Source organism: Dipodomys ordii, unplaced genomic scaffold, assembly GCF_000151885.1.
Source record: "Dipodomys ordii isolate 6190 unplaced genomic scaffold, Dord_2.0 Scaffold50, whole genome shotgun sequence".
NCBI lineage: Eukaryota > Metazoa > Chordata > Mammalia > Rodentia > Heteromyidae > Dipodomys > Dipodomys ordii.
The window spans coordinates 3,201,383-3,209,578 of NW_012267266.1; the positions used below are offsets into that span (position 1 = coordinate 3,201,383).

At 43.3% G+C, this 8,196-nt stretch overlaps 1 pseudogene across 1 annotated transcript in view; it reads left to right on the forward strand.

Annotated features, from left to right (window-relative positions):
* Nucleotides 1–1,017: 1,017 nt before the first annotated feature.
* Nucleotides 1,018–8,196, forward strand: part of LOC105988637 — a 9,918-nt pseudogene continuing 2,739 nt past the window's right edge. Inside the window, exon 1 of the transcript XR_001175210.1 lies at nucleotides 1,018–1,417. The product of XR_001175210.1 is annotated as an uncharacterized LOC105988637 (transcript). The remainder of the gene's footprint in view (nucleotides 1,418–8,196) is intronic.

The following is an 8,196-nucleotide window of genomic DNA, read 5'->3' on the forward strand; positions in this document are numbered from 1 at the left end:
GTGGGTTGGCATTGCCAAGCATGTGTGAGGCCCCAGGTTCAATCTCTAGCACTGAAAATAAAGCCTATACTTTGTAGGCTTACTAAACGACACAAAGATGTAATATAGCCCTAGTACTCAGTAAATACATAAAAGGAGGTTGTTATTATTATATAACAATGAGAATAATTGCTCTAGAATGGAAAGAAAAGAAGCTTTTTAGGAATAATACTAAAATGCTGAATGTCCAACTCCTGTCCTAGGCATATTATCTTACGCAAGCCTTATATTTTTTAAAATATAGGGCTGGGAAGGTGGCTCAGTGGTAGAGCGCTTGCCTTGCATGCCTGAGGCCCTGGGTTCAATTCCTCAGCACCACATAAGCAAAAAGAAAAAAGCCAGAAGTGGCGCTGTGGCTCAAGTGATAGAGCGCTAGCCTTGAGCTGAGGAGCTGAGGGACAGTGCCCAGGCCCAGAGTTCAGGCCCCACCACCAGACCCCCCCAAAAAATAATAAAAAATAAAATATAATATAATTACTTCTCACAATGCCCATATTCTGGCACAAAGATGAAGTTGAAGGCATCTGGAGGGAAAGAGGATGCAACCAGGGTGATGGAGTGTGTAGGAAGAGACCACCTGGGTCTGCCATAAATTGCTCAGACTCAGCCTTTCCAGTCCTCTCTGGCCTAAGACTTCTACACTCAAGTAGGAAGAAGAAAACTGGTAATAGTTGAGTTTCATATTCATTATTTATGTTCTCCCTGATTCCAGAAAAGATTGAAAGGTATTTTATAACAGAAGACATAGACACAGGTATATATCTAAAGAATGTTTAAAGAGCCCTAGAATAAAATCAAATTATGGACAAAGGAAACCATCCTCAAAATCCTGGGTTAGAAATAACATTACAACTGAACACATGGTCTTAATTTGAGCTTCTTGGCTATGGAATCCATGAGTTCCATGCTTGTCATATCTAATAAAAGGAATTACTATACCAGATAGACACCAAGACCATACTATAAGAAGAATTTATCCTTTCCAACTTGGGCCCGGCAGAATGGCTCCCGCAAAGAAGGGTGGTGAGAAGAAAAAGGGCCGTTGTGCCATCAACAAGGTGGTGACCTGTGAATACACCATCAACATTCACCAGCGCATCCATGGAGTGGGCTTTAAGAAGCGTGCTCCTCGTGCACTCAAAGAGATCCAGAAGTTTGCCGTGAAGAAGATGGGGACTCCAGATATGCGCATCGATACCAGGCTCAACAAAGCTGTGTGGGCCAAAGGAATAAGGAATGTCCACTACTGGATCTGTGTGCCGCTATCTAGAAACCGGAATGAGGATGAAGACTCCCCAAACAAGCTCTATGCTCTGGTAACCTATGTCCTGTTACCACATTCAAAAATCTACAGACAGGCTGGGAAAATGGCTCAGTGGTACAGCACTTGCCTTGCATGCATGAGGCCCTGGGTTCGATTCCTTAGCACCACATAAGCAAAAAGAAAAAAGCTGGAAGTGGCGAGTGTGGCTCAAGTGGTAGAGTGCTAGCCTTGAGCTGAAGAGCTGAGGGACAGCACCCAGGCCCAGAATTCAGGCCCCACGACCGGACCCAAAAAAAAAAAAAAAATCTACAGACAGTCAATGTGAATGAGAATTCGTGTCAAATAAAGCTATAAAATTGCTTTAAAAAAAAAGAATTTATATATGAGACTGTATATTTTGGGGTGTGCTAGTACTGGGGATTGAACTCAGAGCCTGGGTGTTGGCCCCTTAGCTTTTTCACTCTGTCACTTGAACCACAACTTCACTTCTGGCATTTGGTGGTGAATTGGAGATAAGAGTCTCAGACTTTCCTACCCAGACTGGCTTCAAACTGCTATCCTCAGATCTCAGCCTCCTGAGTAGCTAGGATTACAGGTATGAGCCAGTGGCACCCAGCTCAGAATACTTTTTCAAAGGATATATATAGGAGGGCTTACCTTGTGTATCTCTTGTGTAAATAGCTCTAAATCTTTTAAAAATAATTATTTCCTGTGGGTGAGGATGGGAGGGAAAAGTTGGGAGAGAGCAAAGGAAGGGGTGATATTGTCAAAAAGAAATGTACTCATTACTTGAGTCATGAAACGGTAACCCCTCAGTGCATTACCTTTATTAAAAACAATAAAAATTTAATTTAAAAATCAATATTTCCTTCTATCAAAAATATATTGTGAATAGTTCTTTACTATCCTGAAATGAAGTTCAAATCTAATACCATAACTGTATATTTGCTCTGTAAAAAATCAATACCCTGGAGCCAGATACAATTAAGCACCTAATTCCCAGCTGAGACAGGAGATGAAGCCAGCGTGGGCTACATAGATGCTGTTTCACAAAATAAACGCACAAACAGAGCCAGGTGGATTGGCACATGCTTTTAATCCCTGAGACTTGGGAGGTGGATATAGGCCAGCCCTGGAATAAAATTGGTAAGACCCAATCTCAGAAAACAGTCCAGATATGGTAGTTTACATCTGTGGTCCCAGCTAATCAAAAAGCAGAAGGGGGAGAATCTCTGATGTTGTACAAACATGCAAGACAAAGGGGGGAAGAGAGATGAGAGACAATAATGAAGGATAAATCTGATCAAGAAACATTATTATGCATATTGTCATGTCTAAATAAAACCTATTGTAAACTAATTTGATGCTACTAAAAGTTTAGGGGTGGCTGAGAATGTGGTAGAGTGCTTGCCTAGCATGCATGAAGCCCTGGGTTCAATTCCTCAGTATCACATAAACAGAAAAACCCAGAAGTGGCGCTGTGGCTCAAGTGGTAGAGTACTAGCCTTGAGCAAAAGAAGCTCGAGGATAGTGCCCAGGCCCTGAGCTCAAGCCCCAGGACTGGCAAAAACAAACAAACAAACAAAAACTAGATAGATCTATACATACAAAAATTTAGGGGCTAAATCATTAAATAAAAACTAAGCCAGGCACTGGTGGCTCACACCTGTAATCCTAGCTACTCAGGAGGCTGAGATCTGAGGATCATGGCTTAAAGCCAGCTCAGGCAGAGAAGTTCATGAGACTCTTATCTCCAGTTAACTACCAGAAAACCAGAAGTGGTAGAGTGCTAGCCTTGAGCGGAAAAAGCTCAAGGACAGTATCCAGGCCCTGAGTTCAAGTCCCATGACTGACAAATAAATAAACTAAAGCAAGAAGGGATGGAGATGTGGTTCCTGTGTCCTAAATTCAAACCCCAGTATCACCAAAAAGACAAAACCTCAACCAATATCCCAATTAATAAAAAAGAGAAAATGAATTTTAAAATACTCACTTGGGTCTGGGTACAGTCTGGCTAAAACCTCTAAGCCATTTACAAGGCTGAGATTGGTGGTCACAGTTGAAGGCCAGCATAAAAGTTCACAAAACTTCATCTCATTTAATGGCCAGGCACAATAGTATACTGCTATCCCAGCTGCAGGGGAAGCACTGTGTCTGCGAACAGTGGTGTGCAATTATCATCCCGAGTAACATAGCAAAGCACACATAAGGGGATTGCACCCTAGGCCAGCCTGGGCAGAAAAGTGCTTGAGACTCCTACCTCCAATTAAACTGCAAAAACCTACACGTGGGGGGCTGGGAAGGTGGCTCAGTGGTAGAGTGCTTGCCTTGCATGCCTGAGGCCCTGGGTTCGATTCCTCAGCAGCACATAAGCAAAAAGAAAAAAGCCGGAAGTGGCGCTGTGGCTCAAGTGGTAGAGCGCTAGCCTTGAGCTGAAGAGCTGAGGGACAGCGCCCAGGCCCAGAGTTCAGGCCCCGCAACCGGACCCAAAAAAAAAAAACATCTACAAGTGGGGTAGGGCACCAGCCTTGAGCAAATAGCCAAGCAAGAGAGTAAGGCCCTTAGTTTAAGCCCTAGCACTGGCACCACGAAAAAAAAGAAAAAGAAAACCAAGGAAAAAAGGTGCTTGCCTCCTGAATTCAGTTTTGGAACTGGCAGTGCTTGGCACTGTCATTAAAAACAAAAACTCACTTTGAGAAGCTGAGGTAGGGAAAGTTCATGTTTAGGCTAGCCAGGGTTACATAACTAAAACCTGGTCTGAAAAAAAAAAGTGTATATATAAATTGTGAGGCAGTCTTCCTTACTAGCCTTAGATACCTGCCTTCAGATGTTTTGTTTTGGTTTGGGGGGTGATGTGGGGACTTTGCTTGGGGACTGGAACTTAGGGCCTAGAACTCTTGCTTGGCTTATTCACTCAAGGCTAGTGCTCTACCACTTGAACCATACCTCCCCTTGTGTGTATAATTTCATTACATAAAGTTGTTTTTTTATTTTTTTACAATAACTACTCCAGAAATCTCCGAGAAGTGGCCCCTTGATTTAACCTATTCAGACTTACCTGAGATGGGACAGCTTTTAAAATTGATATAGGTATAATCAGGTACTGGTGGATCATGCCTGTAATCCTAGCTATGCAGGAAGCTGAGATCTGAGGATCAAAGTTCAAAGCCAGCCCGGGCAGGAAGTCCGTGAGATTCTTATCTCCAATAAACCACCAAAAAACTGGAAGTGGTGCTGTGGCTCAAGTGGTAGAGTGCTAGCCTTGAGCTGCAGAGCTGAGGGACAGTACCCAGGCCTAAAGTTCAAGCCCTATGACAAACAACAACAACAAAAAAGAAGTTATAGGTATATTGACAACTCAGATATCACGGAAATGAACAGTCGGTGCTTATTTTCTTCCTGATAAAATCAATGCAAAAACTCTACTTAGAGCCTTGTATAAATTAGAGACAGTTCTAGATTCAAGTAATTATGATCAAATTTTTCACTGAGATGTGTGTCCCACAGAATACTCAAAAGTTGTTTGAGCCAGATGCAGTGGTTCATGCCTGCAATCCTAACTACACAGGAGGCTGAGATCTGAGGTTCATAGTTTGAAGCCAGTCCAGGGAAGGAAAAACCGGGAGACTCTTATCTCCAATAAATTGACAAAAAGCCAGAAGTGGAGCTGTGGTTCAAGCAGTATAGTGCTAGCCTTGAGCCTAGACCCTGAGTTCACCCCCAGGATCAGCACACACACACACACACACACACACACACACACACACACACACACACACACAGAGAGCTTGAAATGTGGGGCATAAATTAATTATGTAGGCCTGACCCCATTTTCTCTCAAATGCCTGAGAATTCTCAGTGACAACCAGAAACTCTCCACAAATCCCTAGAATGTCCCATAGAGGGCAGTAGCTCTTTCTTTTCAACCCATTGTCATAGACCGACCTTAGTTATAAAGAATAAATGGTTGTTCAATTACTGCTAGCCCTTGATTGCCTTCCTACCAGGAACTAACTTTACACATTCCTGGTAGAAAGTATGATGTGATTGCATTCCAAGGTTAAGCACTGGAAACAGTAACAAGCGTACTGAGCTATTTATATAGAGCATTGCATTTTACCAAGCACTTCAGAGATGCTTTCTCCTTCAATTGCCACAAGAACTCTGTAAATCGACCCCTATTCTCCCCACTTACAGGCAAAGAAGCTGAGTCACAGAGAAAAAGACTATCACATCTTGTAGATCAGGCACCATAGATTTTCCCAGAACTGTCTCAGCAAGCCCTTTGACAGCAGCATGACAGAAAACAACTCATGATGGACATCACTGACCAGGACCTTACTATAACACATCAGGAATCTGAAGCTTGAAGAAAATGATAGATTGTGTGATGAGGGAGGAATCACTTGCCCCCCTCTCTGCTGGCAGACATTCATTTGTGCTAGAGAATGGCTGAAGGACAAAGTCCTATGTCTGTTAATCATTTAAAGCCATAGAAATAAGCCTGGGCATAGAAGAAAATAGCAGGAAAATCAGCATGTTCTAAATGCCCCCCACCTCAAATTCTGAGATAACAAGGATTTCTGGATATTTTCTCCCCCAAACCAGCCTCTCTCTACCTCATCTATTCATATTCTTTGTCCAAATAGATCCTGGTCCCAAACAATCCAGGTGTCTGTGGAGCACATACCTTCAGGTGTTCCTGGCTAGCACAAGGAAGTGCAAGAGGATTCTAAAGGGCAGGCCTGGATTGTAATGCACCTAAGTAACTGAATTAGGGTGAGAGAGCCAGCTTGGGACTAGGAGGAAGCCCTCTCCCTGAATTTGACCTTCAAGTTTGGGGGAACTGGACTCACCCCCAGGGCATGTGGTTTTCTTAGTTGGGAGAAAAGATTGCATTTTTAGATTGCAAATTTAGATTCCAAACTTACCGTTTCATTGATAAGCATGATATCTCTCATCAAGGAGCACTTCATCTCTTGAGAATGGCTGGCCTATGACAAAGAACTATTTACTCAAGTTACCACTAGGAAAGGGAAGGGAATGGAAGGCAAAAGTAGAGATGGGAAGTGAAAGGGAAAGGAAGGAGAGAAAGAGGAAAGGAAAGAAGGAAGGAAGGGGGAGGTGAGAAAGGAGGAGAAAAAGAATATTGTTCACAACAGCTTCATTGAATCTACCTATTATGTGTCAGGCATCCTATTTTCCTTAATATATATGATCTGCTTTTTATCATAAGAGCCTATAATAACCACTACTACGATTATCCTCATTTTCAGATGAGTAAATCTTAGATAAGGGAAATTAACTAACATGTTCAACGTTAGAGAGCTTAAAAAGAGAAAAAGAAAAGGTTGGGTATCAGACAGTGCACATTGGAAAGCAGAGGCAAGAGACTGAGCTACATATCTCAAGAGAGAGAACTGAATTTTGAGCCTAAGAGCATTCATTTCCATAGCTGTCCTGAAGCCCTTACCTAATCCTTCTTCCAGCCCAGTAATGCAGATTCTTATCACAGCCCAGGGCAGAGGAAGGGCATAACCTCAGTAAAGCTGATGATGTTGCTGTCCACAGAGGTAGAGAGGAAGCTGCTGTCTCCTTATCCATTTGCTCAGACAGTGTTGAACTGAAGAGCAAAAGCCCGAGTAAAAGAGAAGGATGCAAAGGGATGGTGAGATACCAGCATGACCCTGGGATGTCACTTTTCTTTAGCTTCAATCTTTTAATATGGAGGTGACAATGATAACTGTGTCTAGTCTTAGGTTGTTGTAAAGATCAAACACGGTGATGCCTATGAAGGTGAGCATGTAGGAGCTGGCCCTACACAGAGCTCCTCAGCCTCTGCCTAAGAGGTTTAGATTTCATGCAGATGTTTGACATCTGGATGAAATGATTAATGATAGTGCTTCTGAGCCTGAATGGTTGTCAGAATTACCTTTCTGAATGTACAAATACTCAGGCTCCATCCCAGCTGAGTTTTATTTAGGAGGACTGGGGTGGGGGGTGGGGTAGAGTCTGGAGCTTTTCATTTTGAATCCATTTCCCAGGTAATACTGATGCATAGCCAGGTTTGGGGGAAGCAAACCACAGATGTTTCAGACATAGTAGTTGGAAAGGAACTCTGACTGGTTCCTCTCCGAGAAGGAGACACCCTTTTCTCCCAGGTCCTCTATACAGGTTTGCAGTACAGTAAACAGCATTGTGAGGTACTAGAACCTAGCATGGGTTGGGAAACTGGATGCCAGGAGTCAGATCTGGATTTTGTCCTTTTCTCTTTTTTTGACTCACCTAGTGATAGTTATGGAAATTGTTCAATTGACCTCTGCTTTCTGAGGATTATGTCCTAAGTGTCCCTCACACTTGATAGCCACAGTGGGTGAAGAGTCCTGGGGCAGGAAGGGAGGACATGGAAGAATCTCCCATCAGTCTGCTTTCCCACTGACATCTCATTAGATTCTCACAAAGATGAAGAATAAAATCTAGTATCTACCACTTAACCTTGTTCTCTGTCCTAACCTTTGTTCCAGTGTCATCCTGTCCCCTTCCACTGACTCTTCTGGCTGCCTTGCTGTTCTCCAAAGTTGTTTCTGCCTCAGGGTCTTTGCACTATTGCAGGACTGGACGATTTTGCCATGGGTGATCACAAGTCTAGTTTCTTTTCATTCTGCACTCAGCTTTCTTTTTTTCTATTTTTTTTGGGGGGGTCCGGTCATGGGGCTTGAACTCTGGGCCTGGAAACTGTCTGTCCCTCAGCTCTTCAGCTCAAGGCTAACGCTCTACCACTTGAGCCACAGCGCCACTTCCGGCTTTTTTCTTTTTGCTTATGTGGTGCTGGGGAATCGAACCCAGGGCCCCAGGCATGCAAGGCAAGCGCTCTACCACTGAGCCACCTTCCC